At 41.9% G+C, this 11,995-nt stretch overlaps 1 protein-coding gene across 1 annotated transcript in view; it reads left to right on the top strand.

Moving 5' to 3' along the window:
- Positions 1–301: 301 nt before the first annotated feature.
- KLHL32 (kelch like family member 32) overlaps positions 302–11,995 on the top strand; it is a 185,667-nt gene continuing 173,973 nt past the window's right edge. The window contains exon 1 of the mRNA XM_036248513.1: positions 302–582. The gene's annotated coding sequence lies outside the window, so the exon portion shown is untranslated. The remainder of the gene's footprint in view (positions 583–11,995) is intronic.

Raw genomic sequence — 11,995 nt, 5'->3', positions numbered from 1 at the left:
CGGGGAGGAACGGGACTTCCGGGGCCAGCGGGCTCGCTCCCCGGCTCGCCGTCGGCACCGGAATGGGGAATGCGCGGCGTGCGCGCCTCCCGGGCGGCAGGAGGGCGGGGAGCGTGCGCGCGGGCTCGGCGGCCGAGGGCGCGGGGGCGTGCGTGGTGGCTCACCCGGAGCGGGAGGGGGCGGAGCCGCTAGGCGGCCTGAGCCCGCCCTGGGGTTGGCCGAGTGCGTCTCTAAGCTGACGCGGCCGCCTGGGGCTGAGCGAGCCGGACGTGCCACCTGCAGTGCTGGCTGCTGATGTTTCTTTACTAGGAAACATTGTTTCCCCGCGGGAGAGTTCGGGAGCGCGCGGAAACGCGCGCGCGCACACACATTCACTCATTGACACACACACGCTTACACACACGCGCGCGCGCGCGCGCGCGCTCCTTCTCAACTGCATCCCCAAACCCGCAGAGCGAAGCAACTGCGATTTCTCTTAACCCAGCATCGTGGGGCGAAGCAGAGCCATTGTGCATCAGGGAAAGCCCGGTGCCTGAGCTGCTGCCTCGGGTACATAGCCCTGCAGACCGCTCACCCCATCGGGTAAGTCAGTCTCTCTCCTTGTAACCTGTTCAGGGTTGGTGCCTGCAGACCGGAGGGAGAAGGTGGGAGGCTGCAGGTGCGCCAGTGGGGATGAGACCGGAGTTGATTGAAATTTCAGGGGCTTGCAGCCTCTTCTAGCGTCGTCTAGCTGGAGCAAGTACTACTCCCTGTTACTTATACTACCATCCTGGGAGTTGCTACCCCCCTCCCCCCTTCCCCCAGCCCAAGGTATACTGTGCTCCTTGGTTGCCAAGGAGACTTCCTTAAACATCAGCCTTGGGACATCTGTTGAAATAACTGGTTTCTTCAATGGTGCTGTTATTTATTTTGATTTTTTTTAAATAAAAAATATACAATGAGGACCATGTGGTAATTTGACATTCGTTAATCTGTATTCAGGCGACGGTTTCATTAAATTTAAGAAAAGTGATAATTGCACTATATAGTGTGCTTTAAAAAAGATTTGTCAGATGAATTTTTCAAGGATGTGTCTTGAATTATAAATTACTCCCATTTTGGTGATCTTATAAAGAACGCTGATTCGAATTAAAATCCCTTCTTCCTCTCTGTTTCTGCACTGTATTTTGCAGTTCATTCAGACGAGATTATCTTAACATTGAAAGCAGATGAATTAATTGTGGTTCCTCACACAAGGATGATCTTCTGTAGTAAATTGACCAGAACAAGAATACATATGTAAAATTCCTAATGTAAGAAGGTAGCATTCATAACATACATCTTTGCTACCATCTCTATATACACTGCAGTATTATTTTAGTGCAGTTTACTGAGATTATGTTTTCTTTCAAGTCTCTTATTAATTTTTGGCATATATCTATATGTAGATAGATATAGATGTAAAATGTGTGGCATGGCTTAATACTCCAGATTCTAAGTGTTTGGAGCTCATGTAAAAACATAGAGAGGAAGGACACACAGAGAAAGCTTTATAGTCCCTGTTGGTTTTTTCTGATAGATCGGGTCCTTTACTGGAACACTGAGTGAGGCCCAAGGAGGAGGCCAGTGCTCTAATCTCAGAGGATCTCCTGATCCCTGGGCTGTCAGTTTTCCTGGAGGCCTCAGGTGCCTAGTGGGTGAGTTTGTAACATGGCATTTGAAGAGGTCAGCAATCTGGTAATTACACTTTGCAATAATTTCATACCCTCATCACAAACAGAAATGACCTAGTAAATATCCTGTAGCATTTTGTTTTTCTTTTATATTTGTTCATCTTTTCTTCCTTTTATCACGTGATGTAAGGATATATATAAAAGTCTTCGTATTTAGACTTTAAACTGTGTCATACATAGGGTATCAATGTAAGGGTCAAGGAAGCCAATTATAACAGGTAGGTAGAGGGGATTTATACAACTGAAAGGGGGCTAAGAAATGAATAACAAACATTTTACGTTACAGTTTACAAAGTACTTTTCATGTACTCCTTTTTAAATCCCATAACAAGGAATTATCTTAATTTTAAAGCTGAAGGGGCTGAAACTCAGCCTGCTGAAGTCCACAGAGCTAGTGAGTGGGATCCAGCCCATTTTTTGGCTCCCATTTTGGAAGTCGTTTTTGGATCCAGTCTCTTTGCCTTTAAAAAGTATCCTGTATTGCATTTCTAATGAGAGCAAGGGTCTGGCAGGTGAGATGAAGGAGTGGAGCATCCCGGTGCGAGACACATGAAGGGAAGGGGATGTGGACTTGAGCTTCTGGAAAGTGAAAACCACAATAAAGGGGGGCAGCTCTGACTGTAGCTGGTTGCAGCCACAGATGTAAAAATTCTTTTGCAAGGAAAACCAAAGTTTCCAGATTTTGTTATGTGGTATGTCCTTAATTTTAAAAAATGTAAAGACCATGTTATAAATGTATCTGGGCCACACGTGGCCTGTGGTCTACCAGTTTATAATCCATAACTTCCAAGCTCACTTTGAAGCTATTTTTCTCTAATAAAATATTGATGTAAACACATACATTCATCATTATAAGAGTGACTAGGAGTTTTCTGATTTTGATATTAAAACCTCTAAAAATGCTTTTTGATTTTGATGTTAAAATCCCTAAAAAAAAAAAAAAAAAAAAGAAGAAGTGCTCTACGTCTTTTCTTCAGTAAACAGTTCTAAGTTTGTTTTCGAGGCTTCCTAGGTCCTCTATCTCATATCTCAGAGAAAATAAAAGAGCATGAAGTGCTCCAAAATAGGAACTTCTGAATCCGGTGAAACAAAAGCATTTATAGTTTAAAGTTTATATTGTTCCTGCCTTAATTTTTGTTCTGGGCATAGGACTAAAAAGTATAGTAAGAGTCATTTAAAGGAAGAATGGAATAAAAAGTTGGTCATAAAAAGGAGCATCCCGACCCTTTCGATGAAAACTTTCTTTTTAGTTTTTAGGTAGTTAGAAGCCACCACAGAACACTGCAACACTCCAAAGAACGAAAACATAAATGGGAACTCAAAGGGACATACTCCTTAAATAATCTTGCAATGAAGTGAATACCTTTTGAGAAGCTGCCTCTTTCTCATATTTCTACTAAAGCTGTGGAGATGTCAGTAGATTTCTCTGAAGCATACCTAGTGATCAGACAGGAGGGAGGGGGCAGGAAGAGATTAACCAAAGAACATATATGCATATATGCATAACCCATTGACACACACAGTAGTATGGGGTGAGATGGGGGCTGGGTGGAGGGGATCAAAAGGGGGGATACTGGGGTACATCTGTAATACCATCAACAATAAATAAGATAAAAAGAAAGGAGTGTTATTTTATTTACTTTGTTTCTCTTGTGGATCCAAAGAGGTGCCATTAAAAAAAAAAAAAAAAGCCAAGACAGGGACTTCTAATATTCATATTCTAAAATCACCCTCTGAAGAATGCTTTAATAATAAATAAATGCATTTCAGTTTTCAGTTCATGAAATGTGTTGCACCCCTAGTAAAGAGCTATGCAGATGTTAGTCAATAATAATGTAACATGGTCCTGGCTAAGCTCTGGAGGTAACATCTCTGCCCTCAAGGATTCAGAGCAAACACACATACTGCTCCTGGAAGCTTCCACTTTTCCAGCCCCTTCTACGTACAAGCTACTTTCCATATCATTTTCATAGCATCCCTATCAGTGGGCATCTTATTTCCATTTTACAGGTGAAGAACCCAAGTCTATGTGAAGTTAAAATGGATCAATGAAAGAAAACTTTAAACCTCAGTAGCTCCTCTCACTTCACACACATCCTTCTCTGATGGTTACCTAATGACAGCTATAGACATGGATAGAATTGTGATTTTGAGGTAGTTGTGTGTTAAATGATATACAGATAACAATAAAGCACAATACAGGGAAATTTAAAAAGATATTCTGATTGTAGAGATCAGGTAAGTCCTGTGTAGGAGGAGGATTCGTGCTGGACTTGGATGGCTGAATCAGATAATATTACATGATCCCTTTAGCTGTGGTAAGACAGGAAACACTGCCAGACAATCAGCTGGAAATGTGAGTTGAGAGGATGATGCATAAGATACCTGATATTGATGAGCTCATCATTGTAGCCAAAGGGATGACCAGACCATGAGAAGAAATATGTTCCCCAAGATGGACTGCAGCCCGAAGATGGAACTGGGGCTGTTTTGGAGGGGTAGAAAAAGACAAGTTGGTGAAGGATACTAGGAGGGGAGCTGTAGACACAGAGGAAAATCTAGAGAGTATAGTACTGAGTCTTCTAAAAGACTGAAAATAAATGGCAAGGGACAAATCAAGCATTATATTCTCTATACAGAGTCTGATATACGGTAAATACCCATGAACTATTATGGTGTGCCTGTATTCTTATTTTTATTAAAATGTTTTTTCTTTATTGATTTTAAAGAGAATGGAAGGGAGAGAGAAAGAGAGGGAGAGATAGAAACATTGATGAGAGAGAACATTGATTGGCTGCCTCCTGCATGCCCCCCCCCCCCCACTGGGGATTGGGCCCACAACCTGAGCATGTGCCCTAACTGGGCATCAAACCCACAACTTCTTGGTGCATGGGTCGACGTTCAACCAATGAGCCACACCGGCCGGGCATGTGTGTCTATATTCTTAACATCCAACATCTGGCATGTAATTTTTTCTTTTGATATCATTTTTCTGTGGAAAGGGAGCCTACATATATATTTTACATGAAGTCATTTGAAGTGGACAAATATCTGGATTTTAAAAATTGGGGAAAGAGATTCTGCGAAATAGATGAAAAAGGAAGACTATATCAATGTAAACTTTTCTTATAAGGTCATACATGGACTTAGAGGTTAAGCAGGCTCTTACACATAGAGATTTTATTGTTGGTACACAGTTGATGATGTCTCATCTGTGGGACAATTGAGGAGAAATGTAAGCTATGTGTTAGCTATTTGAACATCTATATTTAAACTCAAAGGGAAGTCTTTGGTGACAAATAAATGGACTCTACTTTTGATCCTGATTGGGTCAACATTTTAATTACTTGAATGGAAATATGACAAATATGACAAGCCAATGGAAGTTAGACTTGTATTCAAGTACTAGACCTGCGATGACCGGTTGGGAGGGCTGCCTGTTAGGACAATGGGCACAAGGGAACAGGATGAAATAAAGTAGAAAACATGTCCTAGCTAGCTAGAGTCTAGCACTGAGGACATTTGGTGTGACAAGAATTTGCTTTAAAGTTGGAGGGATTTTATCCCATCAAGTATAATGCAGTAGTCCCCCATTACCCATGATTTCATTTTCCACGCTTTTAGTTACCTGCGGTCAACCACGGATAATATAACAAAATCCTGGCTGAGCTCTGGAGGTAATGTCTCTGCCATCAAGTTAGAAAATATTAAATGAAAAATTCCACTAATAAATCATTCATAAATTTTATATTACACACCATTCTGAGTTGTGTGGTGAAATCTCACAGTGAACCACTCCATTCTGCCTGGGACATGAATCATCCCTTTGCTCCGTGAATCCAGACTGTATATGCTACCTGCCTGTTAGTCACTTAGTAGCCGTCTCTGCTGTCAGCTCGACTGTCAAGGTATCCCAGTGCTTGTGTTCAGGTAACCCTTATTTCCCTTAATAATGACCCCAAAACATGAGAGTAGTGATGCTGGCAATTCAGATATGACAAAGAGGAGCTATGATGTGCTCCCGTTAAGTGAAACGGTGAGAACAGTACAATAAGATATTTTGAGAGACCACATTCACATAAGTTTTACTACAGTATATTTTTATAGTTGTTCTATTATTAGTTGTTAATCTCTTACTGTTGCTAATATAGAAATTAAACTTCATCATGGACATTTATGTATAAGGGAAAAAAACATAGTATATCTAGGGTTCAGTCCTATCCAATGTTTCAGGCATCTACCGGGCATCTTGAAACATATTCTCTGTGGATAAATGGGTACTTAACTGCATAAGCCAATATAATGATTTGCTCTTCACAGATATATTGGGCACTGAATGGGGAACATTAGAAACAAAAGCTGTAAGGACCCCACCTTTCTTTTTTTTTTTTTTATCCTCACCCGAGGACACCCTTCCGTTTTTTGTTCAGATAGAGTGGGAGGGAGGGAGAGAGAGAAACATTGACATGAAAGGGACACATCGAGTGGTTGCCACCCTTATGACCCAAGCAGGGCCGGGGACAAACTGCAACCAAGGTACGTGCCCCTAGTGGGAACCGAACCTGGGTCTCTCTGGACCGCAGGCCGACACTCTAACTGCTGAGCCAAACCGGCCAGGGCAGGACCCCACCTTTCTTATGAAACAGAGCTTTGTTGTTCCATTGGAGACAGACCCGGTTAGGTCTCCTGTCAGGCGGTGCCTTGTTTCCCCTTTCTTGTCCTTATATAACTGGTTCTTTTTATTTCAGAATGTCTTCCAGTTTGGAGAGTAGACCTAAGAGCTTATCCTAGAACATCTTATTTTCTCTCTTATTGAGAATTAATAGGTGGGATTCATTTTGTTCACCTTTTCCCTGGTTCTGTCCTTTCTAATCACGTCCTTCATCCATACCCTTCTGGCTGAGACTTTACCCTTCCAGAAGCAGAGGAAGCACCCACCTTCCTTCATATTTCTTATGTTCTTCCATTATTTCAGATGCACACTGCAATGCATTTCTGCATTTACTTTAACTTGATTTAGACATATGGCACTATAAATTTTGGTGAGATTTTTAAAAGAACTATGTATAAGATATAACAGTTTTGCAAACTTGACTTGGATTCAGATTAGTTCCGCATATGGCAAAAGCACCGAAAGCTGTAAATTTGCCTAAAATAGTTTTGCAAGATTGAAATTGCCAACCTGATGATTTTTAAATGAAGAAGGAAAATCTTTGGCAGTTTTTATAGACTCTTGACTTTCTCCTACATGTTTATTTGAGGCATAATGTATTCTACTTTTCATGCCAGATGAGCCAGTTCCAGTTTGAAACAGGGCTTCCCTCCACCCTCCCACAGCACAACCGGTTTGGCATACAGGATATTGATGGAATAAGTCATTTGATCCTGGCTGATGGTTTCAGTGGGAATACAGTCAATGCTAATGGAACAGACACCAAGCGCGGTGGAGGAGGCATGTTGCAATTTTTTTATGACACAGGTTCTGGAACCTCATTTTAAATCATTACTTAGAAGCCTTGTTCATTGCAAATCTTAGTTCTTCACTTGTATGTGCAAGGTAGTTTGGCACAGCCAAAGAGCATGAGCCTTGGGGCTTGGATTTGAAAGAGTAAATCTGACACTTTGGCTCTGTTATTTACAGTCTAGTTGTATATTCCCTCTAGGTCTCATTTTTCTCATCTGTAAAATGGGAACTCTATTACCTAGATTTTAGAGCTATCTGTGATTTAATAAGATATACATAGAAAACATCTAGGGCAGTGCCCGGTGCATAGTAAAATCTCAGGACTTATTCATTCCTTCCCTTTGCCTCTGACCTCCTACCTTTGCCTTCCTCAAAATGAGAGTAGAATTCACTTAAATTTTGTGCACCATATAAAATGTCTTAGTCTGGCCTTGGCCAGTTTGGCTCAGCGGTTAGAGCGTCAGCCTACAGTCCAGAGAGACTCGGGTTCGGTTCCCGCTAAGGGCATGTACCTCGGTTGCAGTTTATCCCCGGCCCTGGTTGGTCGTGTGGGTGGCAGCCACTGGAAATGTCCCTTTAACGTCGATGTTTCTCTCTCTCTCTCTTCCTCTCCCTCCCTCCCACTCTATCTGAACAAAAAATGGAAGAATGTCCTCGGGTGAGGATAAAAAATAAAATAAAATAAAATGTCTTAGTCTGGTCTATCAGCCTTAGAGAGGAGCTAGTCTCTTCCTGTGATAGAGCTTGAGTGAGCAGTGGGCTATTTGGGCTCTCCTGGGGAGAGGGATGCATATATTGGGGTTATTGGGGTCACCTCTCTGACAGGCCACTTCTCCCTCTTATTTGTAGCTTCTGAAGCCCCAGTCTGGCCACAAGGATAAAGGGGTAGGGTCAATTTCTTCCTGCCTAGGCAGCTTACTGGGGCTCTATTATAGAATGTCTTCAGGGGTCCCCATCTATATAAAGCCCAGAGCTGCTTCCCCCACCCCACCCCCATATCCCCTGTGGATTAATAAAAGCAGCATCAAGCACCTGGAAGTTACAGACCTCCTAGCATTTCTCTGAGGTCAAGTTCCAGTTGTCTACATCTTTCTAGACAATTGGGGGTTTCCCTTCATGCTGAATTATGTAGATTTTATGAAAAGGTCAAGAGCTCACCATGCTCAAAGGAAAACTCCTCAAATTCCCTTTTAAGTCAGATAGGATTAAAGTCTTCCCAAAGAGAATACTTCCTTAGTTAAAGCTAGTTGTTTTCTTTTTTTCTCTGTACCACCGTCCTCTCCTCCACCCCTGCCAAGCAACTCCTTACCCTCACAAGTGGCAGAGTAATTTTGCTGCTTTTATGACATTTGGTTCTCTGATGACCAAGGAGTGCAGATGCAGTTAGTATGTTTAGATTTTTTTCATGGTCAGCCTCCCAGCTCTTAGTCTTGGGGTAATCTAGTCAGCAGCAGGAACTGCTAGCAAACCACCATACTGGTGACAGCTGCAGTAGTATAACAAAGAACGTTTATAGGAAGGTAGCTTGAGCAATGCATTTTAGGAACCCATACACCAAGCTAAGTTCGGTTTTTATGTAATTCGTCATACAAATTACAAAGCGCATCCTTATAGAAAATACTACTAGAACCCATACACCAAGCTAAGTTCGGTTTTTATGTAATTCGTCATATAAATTACGAAGCGCATCCTTATAGACAATACTACTACTTGTGTGCTAAATGTGCTGTAGTATGTATGCATTTAGGTATGTGTGTGTATGTATGCATGTATATGTGTATGTATTTATTTAGTGTTTCTTTACACGTGTTGCAATTTAATAATTCAGATGCACCAGTTTTAGTAGTTAATGAGTAACATTTGTTTAGATACCTAAAATAAGAAAGGCTTAGGGAATTGACAATGCTAAATTTGTCATCTTGTGTCAAAGTCAGAATATCCTTTACCCTCTATAAATCCAGAAGAGAATATTGTAAAATGAAAAAAAAAAAAAAGATTCAGTATGTCGTGGATATTAATTACAGTGAGGTGTGAATACTCAGATGAAAAATATGGTAGCCAACATGCCATCCATGCCAGGGCTTATGTTCATATTCAGTTTACAGACCAGTGAAGTTACAAAATTGTGTGACTAAAGGAAAAAAGCCTACTTTAAATATGAGCATATTTTCAACCACTTCTTTTTATTTATTTATTTATTTTATCCTCACCTGAGGACATTTTTCCATTTTTTATTCAGATGGAGCGGGAGGGAGAGAGAGGAAGAGAGAGAGAGAGAAACATCGACGTGAAAGAGACACATCCCGCCACCCACATGACCAGCCAGGGTCGAGGACAAACTGCAACTGAGGTACGTGCCCTTAGCGGGAACCGAACCCGGGTCTCTCTGGACCGCAGGCCAATGCTCTAACTGCTGAGCCAAACCGGCCAGGGCTCAACCACTTCTTAAGTGACAACTACAGTCATTGTTTTAGAAATTTAGGTTCATAACTGAGGTAGGTATCTGAATAGAATAGATTTATTTTGATACAGTCTGTCTTTGACTTGTTTTCTCATCTACTCTGACATTTCCTGGAAGGAGACATTTTTTAAAACTGTTTTTGTGGTAGACGGTAGTGTAGATAAAATCCAGTCACCCTTTGGCTGCGAAGATGCTCCAGTCTTTTCCAGACTGATGACCTTGCGTTGATATGGCTGATTGGTGTTCTGGGAATCCAAAGCCTAAAGAATATGGGATGGACGTTTTGGTTTTTCCTTCTGTGAAAGCATTAATTACCTACAATCTGATTTAATTTGGGCACAGCTTATCTTTTTTAGCTTCGGGTCACAAAGCTATTTATCATTTCTTAAAGGTCTTCAATATCACCACTATCACAATTGCTTCCTAATTGAGCAAATGTCATTTGAGAAACTCATGCACAGCCATAAGGCCTTTGTACACGGCATTGAACTTGCCCTTTTACTGAAATTCTGATTTGTGAATCTGAGTGTCCTCTGTAGGGTTTAATGATACATTTCCTCTCTCTAACCTTGTAATCTTTCACAAAGTTATCGGTTTTTTTTTGTTTCTGTGTTTCATGTTGTTCTATCAATGTTCATCATCAGAAGCATGCTAATGACAATTAATTGTCATTGCATTTTATTAATTGCTTTAAAATGGAGTACTAATATATTCAATGTATGTAACTGTCAGAAGGTTTGAAGATGGGGCTGCGATTCTTTGACCAGCATATTCTCTCCTTGTGGCTGGTATTTGGGGAGCATGGACTTGGGACAGGAGGAGTTAGTTACATGGTTTAACTAGGTAGTAGCATCAGCCCTACCCATGGCCTTTTAAAATGAGGACATACTTTACCCTTGGACCTAATGGGACATGAAATTCCCAAGCCCTCTAAAAATGTGCCTTAATAACTGTATTTTTCATGTTGGTCATAGTATTCTTGGGATTCTTCTGCTTTCTGTATATTGACCTCGTCTTGGAAAATCATACCCTGTGATTGCTTCCAAATTGTGTTGCCATCGTTCTCTGCTCATGTGCACACTGGAAATGTTTCAATCAGCAGCTATTGGTATACTGTTCCCTCCTTTGATGAGGAGACAAAGGCAAGGGGATGAGAGGACTTCTTGCATATCAACATTCAGTGAGCCCATTTAAGGGGTTGGACCAACTGTTGACCAAGTTATGTAGGAAACCCAGGTCTCACTGACTCAAGAACTTTTTTAGGATCAGGTTTCTCTCTTCTAATTTTTTGGAGTCTCATGGAAGACCTCAGAGATGGGAATGTATTGAGAGTTTCAGGACAGGCTCTTTCTATGTGGTAGCACAGGACCCAGCAGCGTCACAGCCAGGAGAGGGGATCATCTTGCAGGAGTCAGCTGCTTTTCCTCCCTGGGTGACTTCCCGCTTCCGGAAACCAGTGCCAGAGCTGATAAGGCCTTTTGTTGAGGCTGCTCCACCTGTAGTTGCTCGGGTCACAGAGCGGAACTGGAATAAACCTCACTGGTGGTGTTCCTGTGGGGTAAATGAGACTGGGACGGACACGCGGGGCTTTGGGAGTACTCGGAGTCAGGTCTCTCCAGCTTCCAGCTCTGCCTGTGGGCGAGGCGGTGGGGCTTGATTTCAGAACTGTGTTTCAGTTCCTTCTCTACAAATTGGGATTACATTAATAATCATGAGGACAAAATAAGACATATTTTTTAATGCTCTGCCTATATCAGGAGTGCTCTGTTATTGCTTTTGACGGGCCATTCTGCAACCATGTTTTTGAACATCAGATCATATATTCTGGGAACTTGCTTTAGAAAATCATGTATTATCACTCTTTTATAAAGAAGTCCAGCCCAGAGGTTTGCAACCAGGCTGACCCTCAGAATGTTTTTAAACATTGTTTTTAAAATATAGATGCCCGAAGCCTCTATAATTATCGCGTTGGAATCTGCACTGGTGCCCAGGCACTCTACACTGAAAAACCTTCCCAGAGGGATTCTGATGATAGGCCTAATTTGGGAGCTGTGGGTCCAGAGTGCAGGGACCTGCTCGCACCTGCTTCTTATTTGTACCTTCCAAGGACAAGTTGTGCCACCTGGATCTGGGCCTCAGCTTTCTTGTCATTTACACTTAACAGAAAAATAGCAAGTCATTTCAGTTCTGAGGTCACACAGCCCTCTGGACACTCAGTGGGCATTTAAACAGTGCAGGCAATTTTCTGCCTACCAGGTGCCCTGTGTGGACAGAAGCTGTGAGGTGTGATTAACATCTTCACTGCTGAGACAGAAGTTAAGATTTTCCACTCAAATTTTTGTACAACTCTCAGGCGGA

Source organism: Molossus molossus, unplaced genomic scaffold (genome assembly GCF_014108415.1).
Source record: "Molossus molossus isolate mMolMol1 unplaced genomic scaffold, mMolMol1.p scaffold_m16_p_8, whole genome shotgun sequence".
NCBI lineage: Eukaryota > Metazoa > Chordata > Mammalia > Chiroptera > Molossidae > Molossus > Molossus molossus.
The sequence above is the reverse complement of the archived record's forward strand: the minus strand, read 5'-3'. Positions and strand labels throughout refer to the sequence as shown.